The 13,188-nt window shown below is 45.8% G+C and overlaps 1 protein-coding gene across 2 annotated transcripts in view; it reads left to right on the forward strand.

The window, feature by feature from the left end:
* STX18 (syntaxin 18) overlaps positions 1-13,188 on the forward strand; it is a 129,872-nt gene that overhangs the window by 59,735 nt on the left and 56,949 nt on the right. Inside the window, exon 2 of one of the 2 annotated variants that reach the window (XM_075992958.1) lies at positions 12,146-12,338. The exons of the other annotated variant lie outside the window; for it this stretch is intronic. The gene's annotated coding sequence lies outside the window, so the exon portion shown is untranslated. The remainder of the gene's footprint in view (positions 1-12,145; positions 12,339-13,188) is intronic. 2 annotated transcript variants of the gene reach the window in all.

Raw genomic sequence — 13,188 nt, forward strand, 5'->3', positions numbered from 1 at the left:
AGAGTAGCAAAGAACTTTATACTATTTGAGGCTGGGGAAAGGCAGAGGATGCCCCACCATGCTGCTTTTCAGGCAAAGCGGGTATCTTCCAGACTGTTGCTAGTCTTAAGAATCCAGGCAGGGAGATACTTACTTGCTTTATACCCTGTATGCCACCTAGGGTATGCTGGGGAAATAGAAAGGTCAGATAAACTAGGAGTAGAGGAGTGGACAGAACTCTGGAGACAGAAGGAATGCATTGAGTAATGCTGAATAATTTGCAATTTGGGTAGCTAGAAGAATAGGAATGAAAATTTTTAATTAGATTAAAGTTATAAAAGAAAATGGGGGGTGGAAGGAGTAAGGAGGAAGAGTTAGTTTATGATAGGCATTTGCTTCGGGTATAAAAGTCCTAGACCTGTTGTAAAATGGAAGTTGCATTGAGCTTAATGAGTAACTTAGGCTCCATATAGTGCTACTCAACTTTGGAAATTCAATCATGAGTTGTTTGGTTATGTCATTAACACTAAGAATCTACGATTTTATTTTTTTAATTTCTGAATTTTGTTAAAGAGGATGTAAGCTTAATATTAGAAAGGAAGCAGTACTTTTTAGCTTGTTCTAAAGTTGATTGCTAATATCAGAAATTAGACTGCTAAATTCATTTATCTAGTGTTAATCACCCTTGTTCTCCTGTTTAACCAGCTCTGCTATCTGCTACTCAAGACTCTATGACGTTAAAAGGGCAGAACCAGAAAAATCAATCTTCTCTTTATATACATGTTTTCTCTGTCTCTCTTAAAAAATATATATACTGAATTCTGGAAACTACAGTCCGGTAAGATTGGTATTAGCTCTCAACAAAAATCCAGAACAGGTTATTTAGCTACTGATTACAATTTTCCATAGATCAAAATAGTCTTATATATTGTTTCTTCTGAGATTTTCAAACAGATGAGATAGAGTGCTTTATCTATCCAACTAACATTTGTCAGACACTTACAGCATGTCTCAAGGAAGGCTTCGTGCAGGGAAGGCGGGAAGTAAACCCAGAATGCCATATTTTAAAGCCTCCTTGGGTCCAGCACCTTTGAGTAGAAGTTGGCCAGTGGGAAAGAAGATATTCCAGGCTGAGAGGGGAGCAGGTGCCAGGTGCAGAGCAGAGGCTTGCTGAGGAAAGGCTCTGCTGTCCCGACCCGCGGGACCTTCTGTTACTCGCGGGGGCGAGGGGGACCGTGCCTGAAAGAGATGAACGAGAGAAAGAAACGAGACCAAGCGAATGATTGTCAAGGTCTGCTTTACTTGGATTCTTAGTAGGTTTTATAAGCATACAGAAACAAGGAAGTAGAAACAAAAAAATAGAGTGTTGACGATGAGGCTTGGGTCTGGGTTAATTAGCCCCAATCAGTGTCTTATCAGTATCCTGTTTTTGACTGGTTACTCATCTGCAACCTGGCAGGTGGTCGGGAACAATTGCAGTCAGCATACCCTGGAGCATCCCGTGGTCAGCACGTCATGGACTGCATTCTTCTCAGAGCTATAGCTGGAATTTTCCAGGGCGAAGTCCGTGTGTAGGACGAGTCATAGGGGAGTTGAGGGTCTTTGAGGGTCTTTGCCTCTAACATCTCCCCCTCTCCTTATTAATATGAGGGAGGTTTATATAAGTTGGTGGAGAGCCTGTCTTAGGCTACGAGATGTGCTTCCGCGACCAGCACCCCAAATATAAGATCTGGCGATTAATGTGAAGGTGAGGCCTCTGTCTTAGGCTATGTAGGTGGCATCCAGCTCCGGCACTTTTGATTATGAAGTGTGCCCCCGGGCATGGACCTACAATATTCCCGTCATGGAGTTACCTCACAGCTGGCGGGGGTGTGCACCTGGTACACGGCATCGCGATAATCCCGTCATGGGCGTCTCCACAGCTTTTGGAACCAACTGGGTTCCATGTCTGAGGCAAGGTCTGAGAAATTTAGACCCTCTGTGGCTGAATGGGGAGACTCTGTATGGAGGTCTTCTCTGGAGCCTCTTTGTTCTAGCCGTTGGTAAAACACAGAGACCGATTTTTGTGTGGCTGCGTCTACCTGCGACTTGACAAAGTTGGTTAGTTTTCTGAATGCCCAAGGCCCAAAGGTGAGGAGCAACAGAAAGCCTACAAGCGGCCCTAAGACACTGGGAAGCAATGTGGATAGCCAGGGGGATGTAGAAAACCAATTTTGATACCATGCCTTACTTTGTTCCCTCTGTTTTTTTCTATTTTCAAGGCTTTGTCTAACTTTTTTAATGCTATCTTCTACCAGGCCTGTTTTGTCTGCGTAGAAGCAGCATTCTTCTTTGAGTGCTGCGCACAAACCTCCCTCTTGGAGGAACACTAAATCTAAGCCTCTTCTATTTTGTAACACTACCTCAGAGAGTGAAGCGAGGGACTCCTTGAGATATTTTAGACCTTGCTGTAGCTCTCGGAGGTCATTATCGATGGCTACAGAGAGCTGTAGGTATTGCTGATTGGAGGTGACTAGAGAGGCTATGCCTGTTCCAGCCCCTGTGGCACCAAGGCCTAGAACAACTGCGAGTGTTATGGCCGTGATGGGTTCTCTCTTTACCCGGGGCATTGTGGTGCCGCGCTCCCAAAACTGAAGTAACTCATTAGCAGGATGTACAGTGAGCCTGGGAAAGAGCATGACTAACACACAGTATTCTCTATGCTCAAGAAACGTTGCAGAGACTACATACGGAGTAAGGCCGGAAGAACAAGCAAAATAAGAGGTGTTAGATGCCTGAATATACTGAAAAGTGGAGTTGACAGTAATTGACTGATTACATATTTTCTCTAAGGGTGCGGGAGGGAGCATTCTTGGGCTAAGAAGGCAAAGGCCTAGGCCTGTGACTTGGCTGAGTGTTAGGCCATCATGGGTCTCTAGGCCCCATCTGAGTCTGCTGGTGTCATTAGTAAATAATGGCTGACCAAATGTAGCGACGCCTTTATAAAAGGGAGGCCGGGGGGAGTAGCATACCCAACACTCCTGATATTCTGAATTGTTGGCCTCTCGGATGGTCCTGACAGAGGCGTTGACTAAGGAGAGAATTAGTTCTGCAGAGGAGGGGGGCCCCTCGGGCAGGGTAGGTTGGTATAGGGAGGTGCTGAGCAGAGGAGGGGACACAGTTGGGGAGGAGGGTAGGTCCCTGGAGGGACCGTGAGGTCGAGGTGGGTGTAGGTCGTGGTTAGGACCTATTGCGACCGTAGGACCTCTGGGGAGGCTTTTAATTAACTTGATTTTAAATGTGAGACCAATGTTTTTTCTAGATGTGTAAAGTCTAAGTCCCCACTCAAATCCCCTGGACTGAGCCCAGGAAACTTTTTTTCCAGCTTTGGTGAATGAAATCAACAGGGGGTTGCACCACTGGTTTTTACACTGAGGGTCAGTGGGGGGTTGTGGGGCGTAAGGGGATGAAGGAGCTCGATGGGGAAACTGCTTTTTGACGGTGATATAATCCCAGGAAGAGGAGGGATTCCAGTAGGCATCACCGGTGGTCTCACAGCCCCAGGAAGCACAAAAGAAGTCAGGGGCATAGCCACATGCTTTAGCAAGAGAGCGGTCTCGATGAGCCCCAGGGCAAACATATATAGGGGCCATGGTTAGATAGGTTCTTCGAACCCCAGAGCTACAGCCTGGCCAAGAACTGGTGTCTGGTTCTCCCGTGTTAATGGGTTTTACCTGTGGTGCAAAATGTGAGGGCGTGCCCCAATAGTCATGGGCTCCAAGGGCCAACACGCATAGGTCAATTTCTAGTGGATCCCATGGCGTAGTGGCAGAGAGGTGCGAGGAGGAATTGGCAACGTCTCCTGCCTCATTAATTATTTGCCATGTATAGTTGTAGACCTGGTGGATGTTGGCTGCGGCGGTGTTCTTGACCGTGGCCAGAACTAGGCACGGGAGGATCAGCATCTTTTTTCGGGGAGTCATTGTATTTCTGGAAGAGAACAGAATTAAGAATTCTTCTCAGGGGATTCCCTGGGTGGGTTATATAGCTTAATCGCTCTCTCTGGTAGCCATCTGGCGTTTCCTGCCTGGGTATCGTAGATGCAGGCATGTCCTTTTCCCCATATGAGGACAGGGTCAGGCCCCAGCCATTTGCCTGTAAGCGGCTCCTTCCATAAGGCCTGTGCATAAGTATCCGTGGTGGATGGGTGCCAAAGGCGGTCGGCAGCTGTTTTGCCGGCAGTGTCAAAGGTGAGAAAGTTTAAAATGAACAGGGCATGATTAAGCAGGGTTTTGGAATTACCTGTTAAAGGGTACAAAATTCCTCCTCCCGATTGTAGTTTGGAGAGCGTATTTTTTAACGTCTGATGAGCTCTCTCTACAATACCTTGGCCCTGAGGGTTATATGGAATGCCTGTAACATGTTTAATACCTAACTGAGCACAAAAACTTTTGAAATTGGAGCTGACATATCCCGGGCCATTGTCAGTCTTAATAACTTTAGGCTGAGGGAGGGAGGTGAGACAGGCTATAATATGGTTGATAACGTGGCGGGTGGCCTCGCCTGTTTGTAGGGAAGCAAAGATAAATCCACTGCAAGTATCTATAGAGACATGTACATATTTAAGCTTTCCGAAAGAGGGGTAATGAGTGACATCCATCTGCCAGAGCTCCCCAGGGATCAGGCCGCGAGGGTTGACTCCAAGGTGTGGCTCAGGGAGAAGGGTAAAACAAGCCCTGCATTGGTGGACGATTTCTCTGGCCTGTTCTTTAGTAATGGAGAATTTAAGCCTGAGGGTATGGGCATTGAGATGGTGTAAATCATGAGCCTGGCGTGCAGCGCAGACAGGATCAACAGTGATATTGTGAACAGCGCCTGCAACGCGAGTCGTCTGATCAACAAGATTATTTCCAGCTACTAGAGGCCCAGGAAGGCCAGTGTGGGCGCGAATATGGCCTATAAAAAAGGGCGCGGAACGGGAGTGAATGAGTCCTTGTAGTTGCTGGAACATTTGAGTGGTATTGTTGGTGGGCCGAATATGAGGCACAGTTTCTAAAGTGGCGACAGCATGAGCAACATAAGAACTATCAGTATACAAGTTAAATGGTGACTGATCTACGTATTTGAAGACTGCGACTAAGGCTGCTAACTCAACCAGTTGAGCAGAGGAGAATTTGGTGGGAAAACTGCAGACCTGGCCATTAATGCTATAGGCCGCGGTGCCTGAGGAGGATCCGTCGGTAAAGACTAAGACGGCTCCTGGAATGGGGGAGACTCTTGTTTTTTTGGGAAATATTACAGGTGTCCGATAGAGGAACTGAATTAGTTTATCAGGGGGGTAATGATTATCTAGTTTGCCCTGGAAAGACGTACAGTTAACTGCCCAGTCATCATCAGTTTGTATTAGCCACTGAATTTGAGAAGCATTATAAGGGAGTATTATGATATCTGGATCCTTTCCAAAAAGCTTAAGGGAGTTTTCTCGCCCCAATCGAATAATTTTAGCTACTAAGTAAGGGTAGGTGGGAAGGACTTTAGGGGAGGAAGCCGATAGGTGAACCCAAAAAAGAGGCTTGCCCTGCCAAAAGAGTCCTGTGGGCGAAAAGGGGGTGGGGAGGACAATGAAGTACAGGTGGGAATCTGGGGAGAAGTAGCCAATGGCCTGGGCATTTATGGCCCGCTCAACCAAATTAAGCGCTTGCTGCCCTTCTTTAGTTAGGGAGCGGGGAGAGGTTGGGTCAGTATCTCCCTGCAGGATGTCAAATAGGGGTTTTAACTGTCCTGTGGTGAGTTTTAAATATGGGCGAAGCCAATTAATGTCGCCTAGAAGACGCTGAAAATCATTAAGGCATTGAAGAGAGTCTTTCCTGATCTGTACTTTTTGGGAGAGGACCTTATTGGGGAATAATTCAAAACCTAGGAACAGGTGAGGGGGACAGACCTGAATCTTTTCGGGGGACAAGCGGAGGCCTCGAGCTTGTAAGGCCGAGACAACTTGCATAGTAACTTGATGTAAAGTTGCCTCGTCGGCTCCGGCAAAAAGAATGTCATCCATATAATGAATTATATATATTTGAGGATGTTGAATTCTAAAAGAATCAATTGTCTGAGCTACATATTTTTGGCAAAGGGTAGGGCTGTTGGCCATGCCTTGAGGCAATACTCGCCACTGGAAACGCGGGGAGGGTCTTATACAATTTACTACGGGAAGACTGAAGGCGAAGCGCTTACAGTCATCTGGGTGCAATGGTATGGAGAAGAAGCAGTCTTTTAGGTCAATGACTATCTTATAGTAGCCTCTGGGGATAGCTACGGGTGAAGGCAAACCAGGCTGGAGTGCCCCCATGGGAACCATTGTTTGATTAACAGCCCGCAAGTCTTGTAGCAGCCTCCACTTGCCAGTCCTTTTTTGAATGACAAAAATGGGGGTGTTCTATGGTGAAGTAGAGGGCTCTATGTGTCCGGCAGCTAATTGTTCCTGCACCAACGCTGTAGCTGCGGCTAGCTTGTTAGATGGGAGGGGCCACTGATCGATCCAGACAGGTGAGTCACTCTTTTAAGTGATTTTATTTGCCTGAAGTGCAGGGGGATTAATGGCCCTTACAAAAAATGTTCTTTGAACCCTAGTCCTGATCTGTCTGATTTAGGGGGGGTGGTCAGGGGTGCTCTTAGTCCCTGACCCTCCTTGCCTAAGCCCTGTCCTGGGAGGAATCCCTGTTTAAGCATTTGGCTGGCTACAACTTCATTGGGGCTGCACATAATGACATTCATTTGTGCAAGGATATCACGCCCCCATAAGTTAACAGGCAGGTTTGAGACTACAAAGGGTTGGGTGGTGCCTTTATTTCCCTCAGGGTCTTCCCATGTTAAAATTTTTGAGCTCTGGAGAGTATTATTAGACTGTCCTATACCTTGTAAGTGTGTAAGTGAAGGCTGCAATGGCCATGATTGGGGCCAGGCGTCCTGGGCAATAACTGTGGAATCGGCGCCAGAATCAAGAAGGCCTTCAAAAAGTTTACCATCTAACTTTAACCGCAGGGTGGGTCGCTTTTTGGTGATAGCTTAGACCCAATAGAGATCAGAAGAGCCAGGGCAGGAAGCACCTCGGTTAGAGGTGATGGCTGGGAAGGACGTATTAAGGGGCAAGGGCAACGCCTGAGCTAAGCGCTGTCCCTTAGAGACACACACAGGGCCTGTAAGCGCGCTGGCTAAGATGTTAATCTCCCCAGTAAAGTCACTATCTACTATGGAAGGGTGGACTATGAGCCCTGCAAGAGTAGAGGAGGCTCGGCCCAGAATAAAAAAGAACATATTAGCCGGTGGGGGTCCAAATGAGCCAGTAGGCAAAATTTGAACACCATCCTCAGGTTTTAATATTGTGTCGGAGGAGGCACACAAGTCCACACAAGTCGCTCGGAGGAGTCTAGGGGCTGGGGATCCTCTTGTCGGCTGTTCCCCGAGGCCGACTGAAATTGAATAGGGCAAGGGGAAGGGCATGTTGGTCTCTCAGGATCATTAGGAGAAGCCGACTCTCCGGTCGCCTCTAAAGAAGTTCTCAAAGCAGACCGAGACACGGGTCGGAGGCAGAATTCTGCTACTGAGAGCAGCTGCTTTTTATTGGGGTCTGAATCTGCCCCTTCAACAATATCTCTGATTAGTCCCCAGTACGAAAAAACAGATCCAGGGACGGCATCTGGGCCCTGACTTAGAAGTAAATTGTTTAAATCTCTACCTACTTTTTGCCATTTGTGTGGGTGAATCTCAGGTCCACCAATAATAAACCAAGGACAAGCACGATCAATGAACACAAAAAACTTTACTAAGTCTTTTTTCTTAAATCTCTATCTACTTTTTGCCATTTGCGTGGGTGAATCTCACGTCCACCAATAATAAACCAAGGACAAGCACGATCAATGAACACAAAAAACTTTACTAGATCCTTTTTCTTAACTCTAATTCCTTTCTCTCTGAGTGAGGCCTTGAGATCCTTAATAAAAACGGCCTCCTTAGACAATGAATGGCCCATCTCGATGGGGTGACAATGTAAAATTTTACTCACCAGACCGTCGACTCTGTGAGCGGCAGAACGAGGGTCTCTGTAGGGTTTCCTTCAGCCGAAGAGCACTCTGTGGCGTCACCCGACAAAGGTCCGTACCTCGAGCCCCACGTTGGGCGCCACTTGTCCCGACCCGCGGGACCTTCTGTTACTCGCGGGGGCGAGGGGGACCGTGCCTGAAAGAGATGAACGAGAGAAAGAAACGAGACCAAGCGAATGATTGTCAAGGTCTGCTTTACTTGGATTCTTAGTAGGTTTTATAAGCATACAGAAACAAGGAAGTAGAAACAAAAAAATAGAGTGTTGACGATGAGGCTTGGGTCTGGGTTAATTAGCCCCAATCAGTGTCTTATCGGTATCCTGTTTTTGACTGGTTACTCATCTGCAACCTGGCAGGTGGTCGGGAACAATTGCAGTCAGCATACCCTGGAGCATCCCGTGGTCAGCACGTCATGGACTGCATTCTTCTCAGAGCTATAGCTGGAATTTTCCAGGGCGAAGTCCGTGTGTAGGACGAGTCATAGGGGAGTTGAGGGTCTTTGAGGGTCTTTGCCTCTAACACTCTGCAGTCTGGTGCGCTCAGTGCATGCAGGAAATGCAGGGGGAAGCTGGTGGGTGGGGCCCAGTTCCTGTGGCCAGTAGGTAACAAGGACTGGCTGACCAATTTCATTTGTGGGGTGAGAAAGAGGGAAGAGTCTAAAATGGCTGAGATTTTCTAACTTGAGGATTCCAGAGAGAGAGGGTCAAGGCTTTCTCTTTGGGGCGATTGGGACAGGAGGGACTCGGAGTGTGCCAGAGAGCGAGTGTGAGTGGCTGAACGAGGATGATGTTGGGATGTGTTGCTTTTGAGGTGCCAGTGGCAAAAAGTGGCAGTGTCCAGGAGACAATTGTGTATGCTCAGCAGCAACGCAGGAGAGAGGCAGGACGGGGTGAACGTTTCATGTGGACAGTAAATAAAGCTGTGGATTGCAGTGAGAGGGCCTAGCAAGAATGTGTGGAGAAAAGAGCCATGAAAGGGCTGAACTTACAAGACATAAATTTCGGAGGTTAGCAAAGGCAGAGAGGGAATGAGCAAAGGCGAACAACAGTTGTCAGAGGTTTCAGAAGGAACCTGGAGGGAGTGGTGTTTTGGAAGCCACAGGAGGCTAGTGCTTCAGGAGGAGACCAGGAAAGTGAGCTTGGTGAGGCCTGGAGAGGAGCGTGGCCAGAGGCTCCCAAGGTGATGGCCACCCCTCGGCAAGAATTAGGGGGAAAGGGTAGGAGATAGGCCCCACCCATGGGACTTGCTTCCCAAACTGAAAGAAAAGCAAGCAAGAAAGGAACAGTTCATATACGTGGAGTTGCTTAGCAAACTTGCTGCTGTGGCCCAGAGCACAGTAGAATGTCTGTGGCAATGCCACACTCTTTTGTGGGTGCCAAGTTCCTGGGGAGTGTCTCCCCCAAGGGGACAGGACTTAGACAGCCCCCACCGTGACTTCAGGAAGGTCCACGCTCTCTAGAGCTGTGTTAGTTCAGACTTAGTAATCGGTATTGATGCATTTTTTAATTCAGCCTGAAGGGAGTGGAGTTGGAATTTAGTTAGTGGGCTCTAAATTAAAATTGGAAACATGATCCTTGTGAAAAATCATTTTAGCTTATCAGTAGTTGGCAAACATTTATACAACAGTGGTTGTTCTGGCTGTGCCTTTGGCTGCATACTAAAATGAACAGCAAGCTGTGTCCACTGATTGAATGAAAATAAAATAATGATTTTGTGTTACAGGGAACTTTTTACAATATGCCAGAGGGACCTACTGGAGTCTCTTTAATCTTGAACAATGCTTGTTTCTTGCAGAGGCAAATTATGCAAATCGGTACTTAGTGTTTCACAATCAATCAGGTCTTTGTTGGAAGTGTTGTGAGTGCCAGCAAAATAGAATTTCTATCATCCTGGGATGGGAGGGGGTGTTGCAAGTCAGACCTCTGCTGTGCTGGGCAAAGGACACTTGTCAATGGCTTTGAACTCTCCCTACAGTTAAAATGCAGTCGTTTTTTGAGAAGAATCCCACCATTTTGTACCAGGGTTTTTGTTTTACAGTTTATCTTGCTTTTGATAATTTGCAAAACACCCACGAAGGAGCTGCTAGCAATAGCAAGGCTGTTCTGTGGGTGACACATTAAAAACAAAGCTGGGCCTGCCACCTGGGATGGCAGCTGGCAGCCATGCTCCCAGAGCGCCCTTTGTGTCTGAATCTGCCTAGAATGTAGTATTTAAAAATCTTCCTGGTCTCATCCAAAGTGCACATGTGTGTTTAAAAACAATGCCATTTCAGCTTCAGCCTGTGTAGAATAGTGAACCTGTATTAGACTTTTGGTTTCAGATCAAAAAGAAAGAACCAGAGAAATTTTAAAAGCCCTTGGGGTAAAAAATAGTGATATTTTTGAAAGAGGTCCTGTTATGACTACTGCTATAATACTTGTGTTGCCATCTAGTGGATAGTGGGAAGTGCATTGTTGCTTTACCGCATTTGGAGCTTATTTTACCCTATTTCTAATTCTTGAAGGAAGTAAAAAATCAATTCAATTTTGAGCATTAAATAATTATTGAGGAGCCACTTTGGGCTAGGGCCATCAGGCATATGCCTGAGCAGCTTATATCAGATAGATGTGAAAACAATTCAAAACAAGACAGTGACATCTGAAAGAGATACGCTTATAAGAGTGGTCCTCCTTAACCTGGCCTGGAAACCTCAGAAAAGACTTTTAGGAGGTGGGACCCCTGAGCAGGCCTCTCCTGCGTAGGGGTGTGTCAGGAGATGCTTCAAATTGGAAGTGGGGAGGGCTTTGCATCTGGAGAAGGCAGTAAGGTCATGGGGAAGTTGATGTGCAGTTTTTTAGCCAAGGAATATATGGGAACATTCACCCTTTTTTGTTGGTTTGTTTAAAAACATGTTTTGTCTGATTATAGACATCATACATACTAATTATAGAAAAGTTTTAAAGTACAAAATTTTAAGAATATTAAGAAAGCAAAGTCTCCAAATCTTACCACACAGACAACCATCAGTATTTTGATGAGCAGTCTTTCAGATTCCTCACTATATATGTATGCAGCGTTAGGTGTGCATTTCATATGTTCCACATAAATTGATCATGATGTACATGCTTTGGGCAACTTTGGTTTTGCCTCGGTTCTTCCCCATTCAACAATGTCTTTGTGTAAAAACTATCTGTGTCAGCAGTCCCTGGTGTTGGGTCCCTGTCAATGGTATAGATTCACCCATAGGACCAGATCTCACAGGTTGATATATTGGGATTTTTTGTTTGTTTGGTCTTTCCTAGTAAAACTTTATATATGCAAAGACAGATAATATAAGAGAGCCTTCTTATTCTTTGTCAAATGCATCTAATATAGGGACCATACTGCTACTGTTTTATAATCAGTTTGTTTTTATGGTAGATGAGTTGTGTGGAGAATTTCAATTAGCCTTATTAAAATATAGCCAATTAAAAGTGAACTTGATTTATCTTTGGAGAAAGAAAGGAGGAGTCGTATGAATGCTTGTAGCTTTGGAATGGAGTTAAATAACTTCTTTGGTTAAGTATTAGCCTAGTGAAGCAGCGAGATCATGGCTGATACTGGAGTGTGGCTGTTAGATAGTCCCTTTCACGGGAACAAGTTAGATCTCAACATGTCCCATTATGCTTCTGGGAAATGAGACCGTCAGAAACTTAATGTGCTCAGGACAGCAGGGTCACCTATTTGGGTACTCTTATGGGGGCTGAAGGCACACAGGTGCTTGGTTCGGGATACACCAGACAGTCTTCCATTTATTTTGAACTATTTATATGGAATTTGTTACCTTATTGTCTTCTCATCTGTAAAATGGGATAATAATGATACCTACCCCAAAGGGTTGCTAGGAAAAGTAAAGGAGATAAATGGATGCATAGCATTTGGATTGGTACCATAGTATGTAGTATTCAATAAAAGTTGACTATTAACTTATACTACTACTACTTTTTAAAAATAGTTTTTATCCCCCTCCCTTTGTAGTGAAGCCCAGGGAGATTAAGCAGCTTGCTCAGAATTTCAGCTAGCAAAGGTTAAAAGTTTAAGGGAACTTATAAAATATACCTATTTCTTCTCAGCCCAGTTTTGGAACTACCTGAAAGAAAAACATAGGAGTCAGAGCAAGAAAAAGCCTAGTGGAGAACCTGGCTTAGATTTATGGCCAAAGATGGGTGGAGCATGGGTCAGAGTATGCTCTCTGCTGGCTGGCTGATCTGAAAAGAAGAGAGGACAGGGCAGCATGCTTATTCCCTTCTCCAATTTACAAATCAGGTAAGTCACTCCTCTTTTCTCTGAGAAGAATGAGTAAAAGTTGAGAGATAGGCCAGGAACATGAGTCAAGGCATAGGGGCGGAGGCAAGGATCTTCTTCATAGGAAGTGGCCAAGCAGGGATTAGAACCCAAGAATCGTGGCCAACTCCCTGGGTTTCTCACCCATCTTCCTCTTGTCTGTGCTGGTTCACCCAAATCCCACACAGTCTTTTGCGCAGAGTTTCTCCTTTGTCCTATACCCTGTCCTAAGCTAAAGAGTGAATGGGGAGAAACTAACCCTAGACACTGGTTGAGGTGGCTTGACAGTTGACAGTCGGCAAGCTGGTCACCATCATACTGCTAGTCCTGTGGACATCCTCAGTCCCTGCTCATGTTTGTGGACTTTCCTGTCACTATTCTTCTGCCCTTGCCAGTTCCAGGCCTCCCATGTCACAAACACAAGGAACAGCAGCCAGCTTCAGAGGAGACACCGTCAGTCAGTGAAAACATACATTTTAAAATCAGCATACACAAATACTCTCACATGAAACCTAGGTTATGTTTCTATGAAGAAAAACTCAAACTTAGTTAAGCTAACTATTAGTATTAATAGTTTATTAGTCTTTTGACAGTATAGTATAGAATAAATAACATAGCCTTTGAGTCCCACAGATCTATGATCAGTCCCAGTTCTGCCATGTATTAGCCTGTGACCTTGATAGGCCTCAGATTCCATGTTTAAATGTATGTGTATGGGGGGAGAGGTGTTGTCCAATTCTGTGGTCTGTGACCTCTGGGCCAAGGACTGGTACAGGTCCATGGCCTGTTAGGAACCAGGCCACACAGCAGGAGGTGAGTGGTGGGCAATCGA

Source organism: Microcebus murinus, chromosome 16, assembly GCF_040939455.1.
Source record: "Microcebus murinus isolate Inina chromosome 16, M.murinus_Inina_mat1.0, whole genome shotgun sequence".
Classification (NCBI taxonomy): domain Eukaryota; kingdom Metazoa; phylum Chordata; class Mammalia; order Primates; family Cheirogaleidae; genus Microcebus; species Microcebus murinus.